Here is a 21,752-nt window from a genome sequence, read left to right as displayed (position 1 = left end):
TCCCTTTCCCCAGTGTACAGTTACCCTGGTAAAAGGCCAGGGTAGGATGGGAGAAAAATTAACAGTATAAACTGTCAGTAGTGTAGCAGGATCCTTCCTCAAGGGGACCTGGCCTGTCCTTCATTCAAGAGGTTCTGGGTCTGAAAACTGGTTCAAGTCTGGAAACTGACTGAGGGGTCATGATTCTCTCTTTTTATGATTCACATTAGTCTTTTGTTTACTCAACCTGGAAGTTTTCTGGTTATACAAATTAAGCAAGAATTAAGGCTTCCTAGTAATTTTACTTCTAAGAATACTGTCATTAATTAGTCAATGCCAGAGCTCTACATGAATTAGACTATTCTGATTTCTGCTTTGTCTCTGCTGCTCCATTACAGTAGCTACACCCACCTTGCCTTTGATGGTTGAGTGCCACCCCTTAGCCCCTGCCATCTTGGGATCCAATTATTCACACTGTGTTTAAGTTTTCTAATTGAGTGACTGTGGTTCCCATTGTAAGATCCAGCATATAGAGAAGAGCAATCACAGATCTTCAAGGATGTAAGTGATCCTCACCAATCTGTTTTGCAAGGTATCGGTGAAGGGTATGTCTTCTGGATGTTCCCAGTTGAGGTAAGGTAGGTCTAAAGTGACTAATCCACTCCAACATCCCAATCTCGCTAAGCCTTTGAGTCTCTTCCTCTACATTAAACCAAGAGAGATCAGGCATTCCCATCTTGCTCACAGTGGGCCATTTTTTGATCCATATTTCAGCTAACCAAGCAAATACACTATTAGAACCTTTTTTTAATTCCCTGAACGGCAACAGTAAATACAGAATCCCTGCTTAGTGGGCTCATATCAATAAATTCCGTTGGATCCAACTTCATGTTCCTTCCCCCATTATCCCACACCCTTAATATCCATTCCCATGTCTGTTCTCCAGATTCCTTATATAAATTAGAAAACCCAAGCAGTTCTTTCAGAGTGTACTGCACCTCCTTTTGGGTGACACTCTGAATCTCACCTGTAGAGTCTCACAGGGCTTTAGTTATAGGTAGACTTTAGTCTATATTTATAGAAGCAAACAGGGGTGTTGGGTGTTGGTCCTGAGGAGAATAAGCATTGTCTTGCCTGGCAACTGCCCCAGGGGAGGACATCACTGTTGCCTCAGGCAACACAGGGTTAATCTCCTCAAACAAAGGTGGAAAGGCTGATGGCAGCATGAGTAGGGGAGGGGATGTTGCCACCACTGGGGGTGGAGAGACTGTTTCCTCTGGCAAGAAAAAGGGTCATCAGAATTTAGAAGCTCAGTGTCCCCAGCTTCATCAGGGTCCTCCCACATGTCCCCATTTCAAGTTGCAGGGTCTTATTCTTTTCCAATCCATGCCCTCACTGTAACAATAGACACCCGGAGAGGCTGAGTGTGTACCTTTCATTGCAGGTCAGTCATTGGTATGGTAAGATCTTGCGTCTGAGTTTCCACAATTTCTGCCCCTTGTCTACAGGAGATAAGACTCTCCACTCAGGGCAATCTTAGAAGATTTGAGGCTTGGTATGTGCTTTTGGAGCCTGGAGTTGGAATCCCTGATATCATCTGTTTTTTTTTTTATCACTTTGACCAGTGAACTTAGAAGCAATTAACCAACTTCATTATCTTCCTTGGTTCTCCACATATGTTTGAAGGTATTATGTATCGAGTCACTAAACTCCTTGCCTCTCAAGAGTAGTGAATCAGGAGTATCAGGTGCATTTATTTTGTATAACTTTCTAAACAGTTCATGCCAAGGACTATCAGTCTTCTCCATTTTATTAGAAGTAAAGTAGTTGGCATTTTTGGATCTAATCAGATGAAGCAGCCAACTTCAGAAACTCTCAAACCAACTAATAAATTCATCCTTAAAATTCAGTTCCTCTAGAACCACTCCTGGTACCAAAATCTGTATTAGTCAGAGTTCTCTAGAAAGACAGAACTAATAGGATAGATGTTTACATGAAGTGGGGCTTATGAAGAAGTATTGACTCACATGATCAAGGTGAAGTCCCCAGTGGGCCATCTGCAAGCTGAGGAGTGAGGAAGCCAGGATGATTCCCAAAACCTTAAAAGTAGGGAAGCCAACAGTGCAGCCTTCAGTCTATGGCCGAAGGCCTGAGAGCCCCTGGCAAGCCACTGGTGTAAGTCTGAGTCCAAAACCTGAAGAACCCGGAGTCCAGTGTTGGAGGGCAGAAAGCATCCAGTATGGGAGAAAGATGAAGGTTGGAACACTCAGCAAGTCTGCTCCTCCACCTTCTTTTGCCTGCATTGTTCAGCAGTACTGGCAGCCGAGGGGATGTTGCCCACCCAGACTGAGGGTGGGTCTGCCTCTCCCAGTCCACTGACTCAAATGTTAATCTCCTTTGGCAACACCCTCACAGACATACCCAGGAACAATACTTTGTGTCCTTCAATCCAATCAAGTTGTCACTTAATATTAACCATCACAAGGTTTCTCTGTGTGAATTAATATTGCTTTACACAGTGTAAGATCTTGCCAGAGAAAATATAATTAGCATTTAACACCAAGATATTAAAAAAATGAATAAAAGATGTTAAAAGTCCATAAAATTCCTTAAAGTTTACAACACATGCATGGGAAGCACCTAAAGAATTTGCTGTAGATTTGTAGAGACAGTGCAGGAATCCAACAGCTTCTTTATGATTTTTACTGGGCAGTTCCAGCTACATTTCTAAAATGTCTACTCAGACAGTTCAGCTTAATTCTTAAACATCACAGGTGACCAATGTTCCACTATCTGAGTCCAACTTAGCTTTCCATAAAAACCTTCCAGCTATTTCCCTATGTGAATTTTTTTGGTCTTCCCCCAACACCACTTTTAACCAACACCTCTCCATAGGAGCTGGTTATTTTTTTGTGTAGAAAATTCATTCCTTTGGAAGAGCATGCAGCCTCTGGAAGGCTGGCTATGGAATGGTGCAGGCTGAGGCGGATACCACTTTAGTTGCCAAAACAGGCCCAGAGCCCAGTGATCAGAGGTGAGCACATGACCAGGGAGGCCACACCCAGCATCTCTCTTGTGCCTTGCTCACACCTGCTTCCGCCTCCTGGAAAGCATCCTGCCTCCACTTCCCTGCTCAGTTCTAGTTCACGCCTGGGAGTCAGGGGGGACTCAGGCCTCTCTGTGTTAGGAGGACAGGGTGTCGATTTCCCCATCGCTCTGAGCATTTTTGGCCGTCCTCACTGAGCCTCCCCTCTTTCCCATGGTGCTTCTGCGTGCTTCCACTTTTGGTGAGTTAGGAAATCTGGGCCACTGCTCTCACTTCTGTCCCTGGAGGCCCCTCCCTCAGATCATTTCTTGGAGGTAGGAAGCTTCTAGAAGCTAAATGGTGAGCTGAGAGGGATCACACGGACCCTCTCTCTCTGGACTGTGACTCTTCAGCAGAAATCCTCAAGAGCAATCCAGTGCCTTAATCCCTTTATCTCAGTATACAGATTCATAAGAAACCCTGGAGTCGAGCTGGTAGTTAGCAGCGTGACCACAGGGGTTAGCTACGGTCAGCTCACACACTGAGTGGTTGTTATTCATGCTCTACTACTTGGGTCAGTAGCCTCACATTGTTCCGGATTGTTAATGCTGTGAGAGAGAATAACACAGGGCCCTGGAGGCAGAGAAGACAGATTGAACAAATGTGCACTAATAATAGTGATGCAGACGAGGGGAAGAATGGGTGAAAATAAGAGGCTTCCCCAGGAAGGAAGAAAGAATGTCAGGATTGAGTTCTGGGAATGTAAGTGGATTACTCTACAATTAAAATCCCAGAAACAGAAAGATTATAAGAGATAGGTTTATTGTGAGCACAGCCGTGTTTTATATTGCCATAAAGCTAATTTCAAATCTCAAATTATTTTAATTTTTTATGCTTATACTTTTTAAAAATAGCTAACATTATAATTAAAAATGCCTCAAACAATTATTAATTGGGGAAATATAGTTATTTGGGGTTAGAACTAAATGTTAAAACTACAACAATAAATATTCTTGAGAAAACATGGGAGAAAAACTTTATTATTTTGGATTAAAATTATTTTAGATGTCACAAAAAGTCAACTTTATCCAAATTAAAACGTCTGTTTTTTGAAATGAATTATCAAGAGAATGAATGTTAATATAAAATATTTAAAAGCCACATACTTGACAAAGTTTGTATCTCGATTATATAGAACACTAAAATCTCACTAATCAGAAAAAAAAAACAATAAAAAAGCGGGCTCTCTCTCTCTCTCTCTCTATATATATATATATTTTTTTTTGAGACGGAGTCTCTCAGTGGCATGATCTCGGCTCACTGCAAACTCCGCCTCCTGGGTTCACACCATTCTCCTGCCTCAGCCTCCTGAGTAGCTGGGACTACAGGCGCCCGCCACCTCACCGGGTTAATTTTTTGTATTTTTAGTAGAGACAGGGTTTCACCGTGGTCTCGATCTCCTGACCTTGTGATCCGCCCGCCTTGGCCTCCCAAAGTGCTGGGATTACAGGCGTGAGCCACCGCGCCTGACTGGGCAAAATATTTTAGTAGACACTTCACCAAAGAAGATATATGAACGTCAAATAAGCACCTGCATGGCATCCAGTATCATTCGTTACCAAGACAATGCAACCGAACACCTCTGTGGGGCTCCACCACTCGCCTGTGGAATGGCTAAAACCAACAGCCAGGCCCTCCACAGCTGGGCAAGGGCGTGGAAGAATTGGATTACATACTCTGCAGTGGAAAGGTAAAATAGCTTCACTTTGAATACCCAGTTTGGAAGTTTCTTAAAAACTAAATCATACAACCTGTCCTGCATCCATTCAGCCCACCCTGGATCCTCACCCAGGAGGAGTGCCGGCCGGCGGCTGGGCAGAGACTTGCACACGACTCTTTGGAGCATCTGCATCTGATTGTCAGAAACCAGAAGCAACCCTCATCTCCGTATCAGATGGATGGACACGTGTTATATGACCCTGTGGCGGAACGCTGATCAGCAGTAAAAAGAAATGGACTCTAGATACACGGTACAACACAGATGAACCGTAACATAGTTATTCAGAGTAAAGGAAACCAGACTAAAAAGAGTACCTTCTGTGAGATTCCGTTTACACAAAATGTGAACTACTCCATAGGGACAGAAACAAATTCACGCTCCCCTGGGGTGTGAGGAGGAAGCAGGGAGAATGGAGAGCCATGGGGCAGAAATGCGAGTTGAGGGGAGGCAGTCCGTTCAATACCTTGATGCCAGCGGTTGTTAAAACATCCAATTGTAAGCTTAGAATCTATAAAATTGTACCTCAATGCCTCTGTTACAAACATGGGAGGGTGAGTGTTATTGGGGCGTTATATAGTTCGGCTCTGTGTCCCCACCCGAGTCTCCTGTTGAGCTGTAATCCCCAGTGCCGGAGGTGGGGCCTGGTGGAGAGTGGTTGGATAGTGGGGGTGGTGTCTCATGAATGGTTTTGCGCCATCCTCTTGGTGCTCTTCCCACAGCAGTGAGTGAGTTCTCTTGAGATCTGGTGGTTAAGAGTGTGCAGTTCCTTCTCTCTCTCTCTCTCTCTCTCTCTCTCTCTCTCTTTCTCTCCTGCTCCTTCCATGCAAGATGCTCTCTCTGGCATTGCCTTCCACCATGACAGGACATTTCCTGAGGCTTCCCCAGAAGCAGAAGCTGCCATGCTTCCTGCACAGCCTGCAGAACCGTAAGCCGATTAAACACGTTTTCTTTAGTCTCAGGCATGTCTTACAGCAATGCAAGAACGAACTAACGCAGAGTGGTGACTATGTGTGTGGAAGTGGACACAGATGTTAAAGGGGGCCCTGAGGGTCCTCATGCTGGGCAGAGTGAAGGGCCACCCTTGGCAGAGCTCCACTGTTGTCCATGTGAATATGCCCAGTGACTGCACGGCCTGTGCCTTTCTCCCCTTGGTCTTTTGAATTCTCCTGGCTTCCTGGCTGAGATCTCTGCCTGACTCGGCACTGCATCCATATCTGGCCACCTCCCAGGCCTGCAGAGCCTGCACCTTGTCCTCGACTGTGCTGCTCCTCAGGAGAAGGCTGTTTCGTCTTCCCCTGACTCAGTTTGACCAGGAGCAACTTCTGGTGGATGGGAGCTGGGAATGCTGCATCCAAACAACCACCGAGTCTTCTGATTGATAGTTTTCTTCTTTTCCCGCACCTTGACGGTCGTTCACAACCTGAATCTTGGCTGCTGTTTTTGAAGCGTGTTGTCTGAAGGTGACAGCTCTGCTGATGGTTAAGAAAGATGACAAGAAAAAACATCTTTTTCCAAACAAAATTTTAAAAATGTGTTGAGCAGAGCTTTTAGTTCTGTTTTACGTTTCCACTGTACATCTTCCAAGGCCAAAAAGTTATCATTTGCACCATTTTACAGCACATATTTGGCCACCGAATGTGGTTTGCTTTAACTCTCCCTGTGAGTGGCAGTCATCAGGCTTACGCAGGTGATTGTGGCTGACAGCCCCAGAAGACTGCAGAGCTACGAGAAGAAGCCCACTGCACAGCCAAGTTCCACGGCCATCCAGGTGGCCCTGGAGGCTGCAAAGCCCTTCTCTTGGAGGGAAAATGTCCATTCATTCCCGAGTCTCATGAGGTGCAGATTCTCTACCAAGTCTCAAGAGCCAGAGTGGGTGGGGATCCAGGCCTGAGCAAGACAGATAGTGCTGTGTTCTCTGGGAATTACTGTGAATAATCTCAGCTGGTGAAAAGTTCCATGAAGAAAGTAAAAAGCAGTATTGGAATAGGCCCAGAAAAGGTCACCGGCAACTCTAGAGGAGTGGCTGCTACTGCCAGGTAGAGCCCCCAGGTGCTGCCAAGGCAGACCCAGAGGGATGGAGGCGTGGGAAGGGTGAGGGGCCTGGGCATTGCAGGGCAGGCAGGGACTGGAGGGGCCAGCATAGCCCAGATGGAGGCCAAGAAGAGGTCTGCAGGGGCACACACCCTCATGCCTGCAGAGCCGGAGGGGCAGCCTGCTGAGGCGGGGAAGGGGAGACAGGTCTTGGGCAATGTGGGGAGTTAAGAACTGTGAAAAGTGTACTTTATAGTTTTTTTGGGGGGGGTAAACTCATTATGCTGCTCATAAGAGGGCAAGATTTTATCCTTCACTTTATGCACATAGATAACTTTTATAGATCATTCTTAGAACCACTCATGTTTTATCTGTATGATCTTAGGAACTACCTAGAGACCTCAATGGAATATACACTGGTTTACCCTCTGTGTCCTCCCGACAAGAATCCTCTTCCACCTCCAGACCTGAATAAACGCTGCCCTTTCGGCCCTTCCCGGTACCTCACCCTGCGGGACTGGAGACAGCAGCCCCTCCCTGGGGAGCGCTTCCCACATCCTGAACTGAGCGGGTGCTCAAGAGTGTGTGCTGTGCTTCCTCACAACACACTTTCGTGTTTCTTGCATGGTCTCCTCTGTTAGAAAGCAATGACTTCATCGACCTTGTCCCTGTTATACACAGAACTCCTGCAGCACAGTAGGCATGTAGCAACACAGACGTCATGAGCAAACACAAATTATGATGTCCAGGGATATCAACAGCAAAGGGTATTCACTTGGGGAGAAATATGGAGTCTATGTTTTGTGGTGAAGGGCAGATGGCGACCGAGTGCACAAACAGCACAGTAAAACCCAGGCCTATTAGAACATGGAACCACAGTCATCACCAGAATCTGCAGTCACAGCGGAAGTCCCATCACCGGGGCTCAGAGGTGGAGCGGGAAGAAGCTCGGTTGAAAGGAAAGCTCGGTGGAGGTGTGCCATTGACATTTCACACTGAGAAATACGGCAGGTGCGCAGTGCCATTGACATTTCACACTGAGAAATACGGCAGGTGCGCAGTGCCATTGACATTTTACACTGAGAAATATGGCAGGTGCGCAGTGCCATTGACATTTTACACTGAGAAATATGGCAGGTGGGCAGTGCCATTGATGTTTCCCACAGAGAAATACGGCAGGTGAGCAGTGCCATTGACATTTTACACTGAGAAATATGGCAGGTGGGCAGTGCCATTGACATCTCCCACAGAGAAATACGGCAGGTGCGCAGTGCCATTGACATTTTACACTGAGAAATATGGCAGGTGCGCAGTGCCATTGATATTTTACACTGAGAAATATGGCAGGTGGGCAGCGCCATTGATGTTTCCCACAGAGAAATACGGCAGGTGGGCAGTTCCGAGGAGAATGCAATCTTCCCCATCCACAGTGAAAATCAGATCTTCCACAGCAACTCCTGGTTGCCTTCCTGGTCTTCTGGACTCCAAGTGCTCCACGACCTCACTTGTCAGCTTGTAAATTGTTGCAGGAATCTTGTGCTTCACAATCTGGAAGGGCATGGTAATAGTTATCATATGTGACTTCAAATTATTTTTATCTTGGGAAAGGAAAACTCTGACCAAGAAATCATTACATATTTATTTTAACATTTCTTGAATAGAAACACATTTTCTTTGTTTGATTTTGCCCTTCAGCTAGTATTTTGGAAGAGTTGAAAGAAAAAGGCTTTGGAAAATATAAAAGGGAGCAGGATTTTTTTTTAAATATGTTGGAAATATTTAAACTTTCAACTCTCTTGGAATTTTATCAGAAATATCATCCTGAGGCTTCAAATCTATTGTTAATTTGATGAGTCCAAGCTTTTTCTATGATGAATTATGCTTATATTCTCTAGGAATTCCTGTGTGTGCTTCTATAAATTATAGAAGCAAATTTTACCCTGAGTTCTTTCAGAAAAATAGCAGTAGAGGTGACAGGCCCCAAGGCAGAGTGTGTCCTTATTTAAGGCAAGTTTTCTAGTCTGTTGTTTTATTTATTTACCATCACATCTCATGTAGGCATCATTAGGATCTCTGTTTTATGAAGGTGAAACTTGAGCTTAGAAATATCAATTAATAACTGAGACTGGGAGCCTCAGGCCTTGCGAGCTATGTGAAAAGGGAGATGGGTACTGGGAGTGAAATCAATCAGCACCAATCCAGCCTGAGATCAGATGAGTACCCTGAGCCGAGTGTGGGAGGAGTCCCATCTCTAAAACTAGTGAACTGTGGAGTGTGGAACCGGGATGAAACCATACGAGACACACAGTTGGAAGACTTCCAAATTCTACACACAAACAAGTCAATATCTGCATTGATAGCATAGCCACGAGTGCCTACTAAAACAAAGTCCAGCTCCTATCAGAGTGAACCAGAAGATCCGACCTCCCGTCCCTACCAAGGATGTCTGTCAGCAGCTCACATCTGATCTTGACCCCACAGCTTGAAAACTTCCAGTGCTCCCTGTTTCTCTTATTATAAAGCATGGAATGCTCAGGGTAGCACAGGAAGGCCTTTCCCTCTGACTGCTCATCTTTCCAGCTCCTCCTCCTCTGGCTAATCTTTCCCCTCTCGTCTTCACTGCATCTTCACTGAGTTCCTGAGATTATTTTAAAACCTGTGTCAGTCTTATGACTTGTCAATATCTCTCCTATTTACTATGATTATAACCTGGTTGATTTGTTTATTTCCATTTATTTCTCTAAACCAAAACCTTCTTCAATTTTGAATTCATGCCACAGGGATGTCCTGTTTCTAACTCTGGGAGGTATAGGGTGGCATGGAGTTGTGGGTGATGTGGGAGAAGAGTGAACAGAGAAGACAAATTTATGCTACATCTCTTGTATTAATGTATTAGTCCATTTTCATGCTGCTATGAAGAAATACCTGAGACTGGGTAATTTATAAAGAAAAGAGGTTTAATTGACTGACAGTTCTGCATGGCTGGAGAGGTCCCAAGAAACTTACAATCATGGCAGAAGGCACCTTTTCACAGGGCTGTAGGAGAGAGAATGAGTGCAGGCAGGGGAAATGCCAGATGCTAATAAAACCATCAGATCTGGTGAGACTCACTCATTATCAAGAGGTCAGCCTGGGGGAAACTGCCCCTATGATTCAATTACCTCTATCCGGTCCCACCCTTCACAAGTGAGGATTATTATAATTCAGGGTGAGTTTTGGGTGGGGACACAGGCAAACCATATTATTCCACCCATGGCTGCTCCCAAATCACATGTCTTTTCACATTTCAAAACCAATCATGCCTTCTCAACAGTCCCCCAAAGTCTTAACTCATTTCAACAGTAACTCAAAAGTCCATAGTCTAAAGTCTCCTCTGAGACAAAGCAAGTCACTTCCACTTATGAGCCAGTAAAATCAAAAGCAAGTTAGTTACTTTCTAGATAGAATGGAGGCACAGGCATTGGGTAAATACACCCATTCCAGTTGGAAGAAATTGGCCCAAACCAGGGGGCTACAGGCCCCATGCAAGCCTGAAATCCTGTGGGGCAATCATTAAATCTTAAAGCTACAAAACGATCTCCTTTGACTCCATGTCTTATATCTGGGGCATGCAGATGCAAGAGGTGGGCTCCCATGGCCTTGGGCAACTCCTTAATGGGCTGGCATTGAGTGCCTGTGGTTTTCCAGGCACATGGTACAAGCTGTTTGTGGATCTACTATTTGTGGGTCTGGAGGATGGTGGCCTCTTCTCACAGCTCTATTAAGCAGTGCCCAGTGGGAACTCTGTGTGGGGGCTCCAACCCCACACTTCCTTTCCACTCTGCCCTAGTAGAGGTTTTTCATTAGGGCTCCAACCCTGCACCAAACTTAGCCCTGGACATCCAGGCATTTCCATACTTCCTCTGAAATCTAGGTGGAGGTCCCCAAACCTTAATTCTTGACTTCTGTATACCCACAGACTCAACACCACGTGGAGGCTGCCAAGGCTTGGAGCTTGTACCCTCTGAAGCAATGGCTTAAGCTGTACCTTGGCCCCTTTGAGCCATGACTGGAATGCAGTGCACCAAGTCCTGAGACTGCACAAAGCAGCAAGGCCTTGGACCTGGCTCATGACACCATTTTTTCCTCCTAGGCCTCTGGGCCTGTGATGGGAAGAGCTGCCGTGAAAGTCTCTGACATGCCCTGGAGACATTTTCCCCATTGTATTGGTGGTTAACATTTGGCTCCTCATTACTTATGTAAATTTCTGCAGCTGACTTGGATTTCTCCTCAGAAAATGGTGGTGTTTTTTTTTTCTATAACATTGTTAGGCCACAAATTTTCTGAACTTTTATGCTCTGCTTCCCTTTTAAACATAAGTCCCAATCCAAACCATATCTTTGTGAACGCATAAAACTGAATGCTTTTAAGAGCACCCACAGGACCTCTTGAACACTTTTCTGCTTAGAAAATTCTTCCACCAGATACCCTAAATTATCTCTCTCAAGTTCAAAGTTCCACAGATCTCTAGGGCAGGGGCAAAATGCCACCAATCTCTTTGCTAAAGCATGGTAACATTCACCTTTATTCCAGTTCCCAACAAGTTCCTCATCTCCATCTAAGACCACCTCAGCCTGCATTTCATTGTCCATATCACTATCAGCATTTTGGTCAAAGCCATTCAACAAGTCTTTATGAAATTTCAAATTTCCCCACCTTTTTCTGTCTTCTTCTGAGCCCTCCAAACTGTTCCAATCTCTGCCTGTTACCCAGTTCCAAAGTTGCTTCCACATTTTTGGGTATATTTGTAGTAGCACCCCACTCTCTGCACTACCAATTTACCATATTAGTCCATTCTTATCCAGCTATGAAGAAATACTCTATACTGTGTAATTTATGAAGAAAAGAGGTTTAATTGACTCATTGTTCTGGATGGCTGGGGAGCCCTCAGGAAAATTAAAATCATGGCAAAAGTCACCTCTCCACAGGGCAGCAGGAGAGAGAATGAGTGTAAGCAGGAGAAATGCCAAATGCTTATAAACCCATCAGATCTCATGACACTCACTTATTAACAAGAGACCAGCATAGGGGAAACTGCCCACATGATTCAGTTATCTCCACCTGGCCCTGCCCTTGATATGTTAGGATTATTACAATTCAAGGTGGGAGTTGGGTAGGGACACAGAACCAAAGCATATCAATTAATGATAATCAAAATATAGTGTTTAATATTTCATTATAACATATCTTAAATGCTTCCTGTTGAAAATGAAAAATGTGGAAATATATGGAAAATAAACTAAGAATAACTGCACTTCTACCCTGTAAAAGCAGATATACACACGGGGTCAAGGGGACCTTTCCCATGTAATAGGCAAAATGGGAAAAGAATAAGGCCTTGAGTTGTTTGCAAGCTCAATGTAATTCAAAGGAGTTCTGTGGCCATCCCCAAATTAAATGCTACTCTGAGGAGAAAACCTGGTTTCATTCTGTGTCTTATCTGACCACATTCTGTGAGCTGAGCACTGAGTTAGACAATAGAGACCTAAAGGTAAGTAAGTCGTTGTGCTCCACTATTTTTCATGTCTTGATTATTGAATTAAGTAATCGATGACTTATAAAATATATTGACAAACTGAAGCATGTTTTAAGAAAGCTCATCAATATATAAGGAAGACTCTTGAATCAGTCCTCTAAGCAGATTTGGTGGAAATAGGGATGTGAAGCTTCCAAGAGGAAGGATTGAAGGGGTCAGTGTGATGGATACCCAGATATGAAAAGCCTGGAACATGGGAGAGAGGGTGTTTCGTTCTGGATTGTTTCAGAGGGGCTGGCATGTCCTGGCATTTGGAAGCTTAAGAGAAGCAACATTCAGCTCAGTGAAGCTGACTGCTGGCCTATCACTCACCCTCACAGGTCACAGGGGAGGAGGCCAGGAGCTCCTACCCCACCATGGACACTGCAAAGTCTCAACAGCAACTAACTGAAAGGATGAAGTGTATGCTTGGTCAACTGGACTAGTTTATTTTCTAAGAATTATTCAGGAGCCTGATTCTTACTTATCTTAAATATCTTTGCAATTGATAGTGGATTATTTGGAAAAAAGTGTAGTGTTGTAAACATTCTTAAAACTGTTAACAATTATTATTGCGTATGTATCTTTGCCTGATACTCTGCCAAATGATCATCATTTGCTCATTATCTGACATAATCTAATTCTAAGGGTTATTGTATTCTAGACTCCTTTTGCATGTTTGTGTCTTGACACTTTATAGCCTACATCTCATCACTTGGATTCAGGGCAAAAGAGATTGGTTTTACTTTGGTCAAGACTAAATCTGAGGACATGCCTGGTCTCCTGCCATTGACTAATCCTCAAATTTGTTTTATTTAAATGATAATTAGGTTTATGATAGACAGATTAGATTTTTGTGTAGTGTTATAACTCCTAACAGTTCCACTCCTTAAATGAGCAATGTCAAGAATTTATTTTTGTTGCAAGACTTAAATTTACTCTAGGAAATAATTTTAATGCTGAGGGTATGCACATTTCTTATCTTATTGGCTATATAAAATTTTCAGAAGGCTGCAATGCTGAGAAAATTAAATGTCAAAGAACAGCTATTCTTGAGAAAAAAACTCATTTCTTTCTGATGATTCATTAAAGACAAAATATAAAAATTTCCCATAAGACTTTCAGGAGCAAAATTACTATTTATCTTTTTAAATGGATTTTTAACAAATTCTTTGAGGACCTGGAATTTACAGTAGATTTAAATAAATGCCCTCTCTGTTGTCAGTCTTTTATATGGAAATGAGCCCCTGATTTGTGGAATCAGAGAAGGAGAGTAAATGTTTATGTTTGACCAGCAATTCCACCAAAAATGCTGGTTTGGAAAAATGTGGAATGCCAACATTCCAGTGGGAATTCCTGCTCCACATTCATTGGGAAAGATGTGGAGGCTCATTTACATTCTTTATGTTTTCCCAACTCTCAGAAGGTTTCTTTCCTTTGTTTGTTTTTGCACTTAAGGAAATGTTACTTTTTCCAAGGTATTGTGGGGGGTGGGAGAGGTTAGAGGAGTGGAAGAGGGGAGTTTGGGAGTGATTTGAAAACCTACCAACAAACATTGGTTTTGCAGTTGTTCCCTGTCTTTTCTTTCCCGTCAGCAATCAGAGACAGCTGGTATTTTTCCTTTCCATCTCTCCTTGCCCAGTGTGCATTCCTCCATCCCAGCTTCTTTAACTCCTGCTGCTCACAGGCCAGCGTGTAAAGCCTCTTACAAATCATGCAAGGCACTGAATGGAAACTCTGTTTTCCCTCTTTGTAGTTTCTTGGAGCTACACACTTTGTTTCAGTGTGTTTAAAGTAACTTACAGGCCAGGTGTGGTGGCTCATGCCTGTAATCTCAGCACTTTGGGAGGCTGAGGCAGATGGATCACTTGAGGTCAGGAGTTCAAGACAAGCCTGGCCAACACAGTGAAACCCCGCCTCTACTAAAAATACAAAAAGTTAGCTGGGCGTGATGGGAGGCACCTGTAATTCCAGCTACTTGGGAGGCTGGGGCAGGAGCATTTCTTGGACCTGGGAGGCGGAGGTTGCAGTGAGCCAAGATCCTGCCACTGCACTCCAGCCTGGGTGACAGAGCAAAACCCTATCTCAAGAAAAAAAAAAAAAAAGAAAGAAAAAAAGTAACTTACATATTGTTAACACATAAGCAGACTTTAGTGACTCATTTAAAAATGGGTTCTCTGTTTCTAATTCTTTAGGTTTTAAGATTTGCAACCAGGCACAGTGGCTCACACTTATAATCCTAGCACTTTGGGAGGCTGAGACAGGAGGACTGCCTGAATTCAGGAGTTCGAGATCAGTCTGGGCAACACAGTGAAACCCCGTCTCTACTAAAATACACACACACACAAAATTATCCAGGCATGGCAGCATGCACTTGTAGTCCCAGCTACTCGGGAGGCTGAGGCAGGAGAATTGCTTGAACCCGGGAAGCGGAGGTTGCAGTGAGCTGAAACCACATCACTGCACTCCAGCGAGGTGACAGAGTAAGACTTTGTCTCAAAAAAAAAAAAAAAAAAAAAAATGCATTTCCCATCTCAACTGGTAGTTTCATTATGGTAAGCAGTTATTACTGTTACTGGAAAGGGGTCCTGATCCATACTCCACGAGAGCGTTCTTGGATCTCATGCAAGAAAGAATTTGAAGCAAGTCTATAGAGCAAAGTGAAAGCAAGTTTATGAAGAAAGTAAAGGAATAAAAGAGTGGCTACTCCATAGGCAGAGCAGCCCTGAGGGCGGCTGGTTACCCACTTTTATGCTTATTTCTTGAATATATGCTAAACAAGGGGTGAATTATTCATGCTTCCTCTTTTCAGAAGCATAGGGTAACTTCCTGGTGTTGCCATGGCATCTGTAAACTGTCATGGCGCTGGTCGGAGTGTAGCCGTGAGGATGACCAGAGGTCACTCTTGTTGCCTTCTTGGTTTTGGTGGGTTTTAACCGGCTTCTTTACTGCAACCTGTTTTACCAGCAAGGTCTTTATGACCTGTGTCTTGTACCAACCTCATATGTTATCCTGTGACTTAGAACGCCTTACTGTCTGGGAATGCAGCCCAGCAGGTCTCAGCTTTATTTCACCCAGGCCTATTCAAGATGGAGTTGCTCTGGTTCAAACAGCTCTGACACTAGTGTACCCTGAGCTATCTGGAAAACTCTGAAATTATGTTGATAGTACCTTCTAATAAAGTAGTCGTTTTCATACGTGCCATGATTTCAGTACGATGTGTGTATTTAAACACATTTGTAAATTGTCTGATATAGTTATCATTATAGAACTCACAATTTTCAGCTTTCCTTATAGAACTGATGAATACTACAACATAGTCATTCCATAGATATAGCTGTAGATTTGCAAACATTAACAATGTTTAAAAATGATTAGGGACATCCTTCAAATGGAAACATTCAGAGGTATCTTTGAAAATGGTCAAAAATTGCTGATGAGCAAATGTGTGGCTCCCTGTGTGGTCCCTGGCTCCCAGCACAGCTTTGAGGAGAAGCAGTCTCACAAGAGAAGGTGCTTAGGAGAGGCGTATGGCTCACATGTTACTGCAGGCTGCTATAAAGCATATTTAGAGAAAGAAATTAAGTAGACTTCTTGTACCAAAGGACTTGAGAATTTGGGGAAATACATAATTGGCAAGATGGAGTCTGGGACTCAGGAGCTAGAGTATTTGTGTTCATTTCTTGTTTGTAGAGTAATGTCTTCAGGTACATATGAAACGGTGCTGGATCACAATATTGATTGTTAGCTGAAAAACGTTTCCTGAATCGTGTGCCCTGTGCTGTCCTAAGTCAAACACAGACAGGGAGATTAATTAGTATATTGCTGACTGTAAAATACATTTGCGTCTTTTGTTTACTGGAGCTTAAGTGAATTTTTTTATTTAGCCATTTCTGCTGGTTATAAAAGTCATCATTTGTGAAACCCAGTTCAGGGTGTGAATTTAGTGGAAAAGCTAACACTGCTGTCATTTGGAGTCAGGGGCATTGGTGTTTGGGAAGGAGAGCACATATCAAGGCTCTTTAAATATCTTTAAATGTCTCTCTCCCAGGAACATTGCACGAGCTGACCACCTGAGGTTGGGTGGAGCCATGTGCCTAGGTGTGGCCAGCAATGTGTATCATTTCTAGTCAGAGCATTTAATTACAGGAGTGAAACTGTCAGGAACTCTCTTTCTGCCAACATGGTGGGTAGCAAAATACAAAATAATGGCTTCTCTGTTGACTAGGTATTTTTGCGTCCTTGATGAGCAGAGCTCCCTGTTGACCTGAAATCCACTGTGTATATTGAGTGAAAAACAACCTTTCATAGTTTGAACGTACTACGTTTTGTGGGAATTTTTACTTACCACAGAATAACCTTAGTCCATGCTGCCAATACAAAAATCGGTTCCTAGATGTGGGCGGCTGCCTGAAAGTATCAGGCACTAGATTAGGATGCAGGCTGTGAACAGTGAGAAAGCTGTTGGGGAGACTAGCCCCATACCACCCGGCGGTACCCCGAGTCCAGTGGAGACAAAGAAGTTAGAAAGAGACAGAATAAGAGTTTTGGCCGGGTGCGGTGGCTCACGCCTGTAATCCCAGCACTTTGGGAGACCAAGACGGGCAGATCACGAGGTCAGGAGATTGAGACCATCCTGGCTAACACAGTGAAACCCCGTCTCTAGTAAAAATACATTAAAAAAAATTAGCCGGGCGCAGTGGCAGGAGCTGGTAGTCCCAACTACACGGGAGGCTGAGGCAGGAGAATGGTGTGAACCCGGGAAGCAGAGCTTGCAGTGAGTGGAGATCGGGCCACTGCATGCCAGCCTGGGTGACAGAGCAAGACTCCGTCTCAAAAAAAAAAAAAAAAAAAAAAAAAAAAAGAGTTTAAAAGGCGGGTCCAGGGGACCAGATCATCAGAAGCTTGCTCACCACCCAAGCTCTCAGCTCCCACCCAATTTACTGGTTTACAAGCAATTTGTTCTTAGGGCTAATGGGAGGGGTAGGAAGGGATGAGGAAAAGGATTAATCAGTGAAGGAGAACTTATGAGTCATTCAATAAGATGTATAGCAGTGGCAGTTTCTGTGAATTTCCTCAAGCAAAGGCGTGTGTCTAAACTACTTAAGATCTTTAATCTATCGGGACTGAAATGGGTGGGAGCGGGTTTCAGGAGAAGCCAAGATGTTTGATTATACTCCACTGCTTCAAGGGAGTTTTATAATGCCGCTGAGCTGTTATGCTCTTGGGGCATAAAGACATGAAGGCAATAAGGAGACTTTTCTCCTCCGAGGCCGCCCAGGGCTCCCCATGGGTGTCTCACACAGGGGAGACCAACTCATCTGGCATCCCAGAAACTCTCTTTCTCACAAAAGCTGGTATTGGAAATGCGAGGTAGCAGCCCTGTTACATGGTGCTGAGGCATTTGGCAACACCAGCACCAGCGACCAAATGAAAGGAAGATGGTGTACCTTGTAAGTAGTCACTCTAAGAGAGGCTGCAGGCAGGCTGTCTGTAGCATGCTTTGGTTACCTATTGGCTGTATTTGACACAGTCCAACAAAACAAACAAAAAGGTAAAATGAGACAAGCGATCGGCTTGTGCAGGGAAATCCAAGGATCTTGGGAGAGTACAGACCCTGGGACTTGCAGGGATGGAAGAGTCAACTGCTTCTCATGCTTAAATTTTAACAGTTAAATAAAGAAAAAAAGCAAGAAAAAGACAACAAACAAGAGAACCTTGGAGAGAGAGAGCCTAATTAAAACCAACCCTGATGCAAAGAACAAATCTAGACCCAGTCGCCACTCCTGCTGTGAAAACTTCTGAATGAATTATGAAGCTTCCGAGCTAAGGCACAGCCCAGGTTTCAGTTCCAGCGAGGCCTGTATGTTGCACAAAAAGGGTCTTTGAAAAGGGAGACTGGGGTGTGGCTGCCCCACCGAAGCCTGAGGCCTGACACAGAGAAAGAGGTGCTGGAGAAGAACGCACAGAAAGATACCAAATCTAAAACGCGTGTCTACAAAAGGAGTGTGGAGGTGGCAGTTGGCACATGGATCTGTCTAGAATCAAATAAATGAGAGATCTATGAAGCTTTTAAGAGAACTATACCCCCCAAAACAACACAGCAACAAGATAAAAGCATGTACCTGGATTTGAACCTCTGTGACTTCTTGATATCTGAAAGTGTCCTTGCACTGCCAGACTTCTCCAGGGAAGGAGCTCGCTGAGGGCTGTGTGGGCCCAGGGGAGGCTCATCCCAGCTCACACTTCAGAGGTGACCATGGAGGACGGAGAAGAAGGCCCTGCCGGGCAGCCCAGGGACCACAAGAGCCCACCCTGGCAGGAAAGGGCTTCCCAGGGAGGAGGGCCAGGGCCTTATCAAGAATCCTGTGCCTCAGGATATGAGGGTTCCCACAGACCACTGCCTGCTGTGCCTCTTGGGTCTTCCTGTCTCTCTGTCTGTTCCACCACTGTGTGGGGCTGCAGAGAGGCTCTGGCCCCTATGTCCAGCTCACAGACTCCATTGGCATCAGATTGAGGGACTGGCACATATTGTGCTTAGCTCCTGCCTCCCTCAGAGATGCTGGGCTATGGTCATGGCTGATGTTTCTCCAAGTGTTCCTGGGTCTTGGCCTTCCAGGCACAGGTAGGATAGGAGTTACCAGCTTCCTTCAGCTTGGGTGGACACAAGGATCACATCAGGCAGCTGGGTGGTGATGAACAGCATTGACCTGGGGTGTGATGTGGGCTCCAGCACAGAACGGCCAAGGTCTGAGCCCTGTGTCCACAGAGGTGCTGAGCAGAGCCCCCCAGAAACTGAGCATAAGGGAGACAGGAGCAGAGGCTGTAAAGGCAGAAGCAGGGGCACCTGCTGTCACCAGGCATAGACTTCCCTCTCTTGAAATGTAGGTGTGGAGTGGGAGGCAGTGTTATAGATTTTGTTTTGCTCTTGCATTGATAAAGTTAGCAGCTAATCGTTGGTTCCGTGATTCCAGGCTTTCATAAATGTGTTCTCCTGATGTTACGCAAGCTTCAGGATTCCATGTGATGATGATCATACTTTCCTGTATTCACTGCACAGGTTTGCTTGGAGTTCACATAGATTAAAGAATCTTCACAAACACTCAGGGGCAGGATTGGACCGGCTGGTCAGGAGGAAGAAACTCAAGTACCTTCCACTGCCAGGTTTGCAGTAAGAGCTGCTGCTGCCCAGCAAGGCTGTTGGGATCTTGACGACAGAGTGGTCAGCACCCTGTGGGGAGCCCAGCTCAGGGTTGCTGCCGCTTCTTGTTTTCCAAGACAGACTCAAAATTCAGATTATTTCATGAGAAATACTTTGATTTTTAAAATAAATGAATGAGTGGCTAAATGAATGGATGAGTGGGGCATCAAGTTGTGCTCTGTCTCTGGGCTCCCAGAATGGATGAGGTGGAGAAACCTTTAAACTGAGTGAAGAAAATAAAGTCTGGCTTCAGGGTTTTTGTGTCTTATATTTGGTTGGTTGGTGAATCTTGGCTAGGTGGGAATTTTTAATATATGTAAGGATTATGAAAAATTACACTCAAATTATACCAATTTCCCAATATAATTAAAGATTTTTTTTCCTTAAGTATATAAAGAGTTTGTTGACTTGCATTACCCACATTTTCCAGATACATGACTTAGTTTTTCAATTAACTTTAAAAGGCATTAGTGCTACTACAAAAACATGAATGTTTGATCAACTTCTTCCTGATTTTATTCCTTACTACAAGGTGAGAATTTTATGATGGCATTACATATTCTTCAAATTTGTGATTTTTAACTGTAGCAAGATGTTATTGCATGTGTGTGTGTGAGTTTCTGTGTGTGTTGGAATGTGTCAATCATTCTTTTGATGATTATGTTGTTGTATTGCACGTGTGTATCAGTTTCTGTGTGTGTTGGAATGTGTCAGTCATTCTTTTGATGATTATGTTGTTTTATTGCATGTATGTGGTAAGTTTCTGTGTGGGTTGGAATCTGTCAATCATTCTTTTGATAATTATGTTGTTATATTGCATGTGTGTGTTAGTGTCTGTGTGTGTTGGAATGTGTCAATCATTCTTTTGATGATTATGTTGTTTTACTGCATGTGTGTGTGAGTTTCTGTGTGTGTTGGAATGTGTCAATCATTCTTTTGATAATTATGTTGTTTTACTGCATGTGTGTGTGAGTTTCTGTGTGTGTTGGAATGTGTCAGTCATTCTTTTGATAACTATATTGTTTTATTGCATGTGTGTGAGTTTCTGTGTGGGTTGGAATGTGTCAATCATTCTTTTGATGATTATGTTGTTTTATTGCACGTGTGTATCAGTTTCTGTGTGTGTTGGAATGTGTCAATCATTCTTTTGATGATTATGTTGTTTTATTGCATGTGTGTGAGTTTCTGTGTGGGTTGGAATGTGTCAATCATTCTTTTGATAATTATGTTGTTATATTGCATGCGTGTATTAGTGTCTGTGTGTGTTGGAATGTGTCAATCATTCTTTTGATGATTATGTTGTTTTACTGCATGTGTGTGAATTTCTGTGTGGGTTGGAATGTGTCAATCATTCTTTTGATAATTATGTTGTTATATTGCATGTGTGTGTTAGTGTCTGTGTGTGTTAGAATGTGTCAATCATTCTTTTTTTGGTGATTATGTTGTTTTAGTTTGCTAAGACTACCAAAACAATGTACCACAAACTTTGTGGCTTAAAATTAAAATGCATTATCTCACAGCTCTAGAGCTGGCAGTTCATGATCCAGGTGTCAGCAGGGCTCTTTCCCTCTGAGGACCACGAGGGGATCTTCCCCAGGTCCCTGCTTGAGCCTCAGCGTCTGCCGGTAATCTTTGGCATCCATGGTTGGTAGAAACATTGCCCCCATCTCTCCTTCAATTGCATGTGGAATTCTCCCCAACCATCTCTGTGTCTAAATTTCCCTTTTTCATAAGGACATCAGTCATGCTGGATTAGAGCCCCTCTAATGACTTTGTGTTGATTCGATTACTTCTATAAAGACCCTGACTCTAATATATGTCCTAAGGCAGTGGGGATTAGGACTTTAACATATGAATTTTGGGGGAACACAATTCAACCCTTGGCATAGGGCAATTAAAATATCTTTAGTGCTACACATAGCATTGTAATAAACACCATTTACATAAATTTTTGACTAATTTTTAAATTATTTGCTTATTATAGATTAAAAGTAGGAATATTAGGCCAAATTACATAACTACATAAAGATTCATGGTACATAAATAGCCTTTCAAGAAGGATCTGTTAATGTTCACTTCCAGCCCCATTTACTGTTGGATTTGGGTGATTTGATGTGTATCATCCAATGGTCGTCTATGGAGTCTTATTATTATTTTATTGTGTGTTTATTTGACTTCTAGA

The sequence above is a fragment of the Macaca thibetana genome, chromosome 4 (assembly GCF_024542745.1).
Source record: "Macaca thibetana thibetana isolate TM-01 chromosome 4, ASM2454274v1, whole genome shotgun sequence".
Lineage (NCBI taxonomy): Eukaryota > Metazoa > Chordata > Mammalia > Primates > Cercopithecidae > Macaca > Macaca thibetana.
Note: the sequence above shows the minus strand (reverse complement) of the source record.